At 47.2% G+C, this 963-nt stretch overlaps 1 non-coding gene across 1 annotated transcript; it reads left to right on the top strand.

The window, feature by feature from the left end:
* Nucleotides 1-238: 238 nt before the first annotated feature.
* On the top strand, nucleotides 239-311 carry trnav-aac. The gene has a single exon. It is a non-coding gene; the product is annotated as a tRNA-Val (tRNA).
* The last annotated feature ends 652 nt before the right edge of the window (nucleotides 312-963 follow it).

Below are 963 nucleotides of genomic sequence, written 5' to 3'. Positions count from 1 at the left end.
AGCAAGTTGAATTGTCACTTATTTTTATTTTTTATTTTTACGGAGAGAACAATTTGCGCATGCGCGGTTTAAGATTTTCTTTAAATGCCGACTGTCTGCCTACCTTGAGTAATTACTCACAGCACGTGCCTGCCCAGAAGCGACCTGTCATCTGGCAGTGAGAGTTACAGATGACAGTGTGAGGTACGGAGTCGGCTTCGTGATCTGATACGTCAGTCAATATTTAGCATGGGATTGTGTTTCTGTAGTGTAGTGGTTATCACGTTCGCCTAACACGCGAAAGGTCCCTGGTTCGAAACCAGGCAGAAACATTCTGAAATATTGCTTTTACTGAAATCAGGTGATGTGACACGGAGACAAACGGACGATTTTCAATTAAACACAGCAGCTGCTGCTCCACCCACAGCCATCCTCTGGTCAGAAGAAGGTTTCCGACGAAAAATATCACCAATTAATGTTCTACAAAGATGCTGCTTGAACTGCTGAGTTACTCCTACACGTTGTATCATTTGGTGTAAACAATCATCTGCAGTTTCTACACAGAATCCCCTTGACGTTCTTCCCGCCATTTCCCAGCGCCTATCCCGAGGCATTGCCGGGACTTGATGTCTTTGTCGATGTCTTTGTTCTGCCTCTAATAGTGTTCGATGCACATCATAGATCCGCAATAGTTCACGTTGGGATAGGCACAAAATGCTGGGGTAAGACACCATCTCTGGGTTGTTTGGTCCAAACGTAACAGCAAGTGCTGTTTCTCCTTTTTACTTGTGGTCTCAACGTGCCACCTATGCTTTGTTTCTTACAGCGGCGGAAAATACGGGGGGGGGGTGGTGGGGGTGGGCAGAGGGGACTCGCCCCCCCCCCATGTTTTGAGAGGTGGGGGACATCCTCCCCCAAGTTTTTGTCATCCGTATTTTTAAATCTCCGCGTTCCGCGAGACTGTGGAGGTGGGACGCTGGAATA

Source organism: Amblyraja radiata, chromosome 37 (genome assembly GCF_010909765.2).
Source record: "Amblyraja radiata isolate CabotCenter1 chromosome 37, sAmbRad1.1.pri, whole genome shotgun sequence".
Classification (NCBI taxonomy): domain Eukaryota; kingdom Metazoa; phylum Chordata; class Chondrichthyes; order Rajiformes; family Rajidae; genus Amblyraja; species Amblyraja radiata.
Note: the sequence above shows the minus strand (reverse complement) of the source record. Positions and strands in the feature narration are given on the sequence as shown.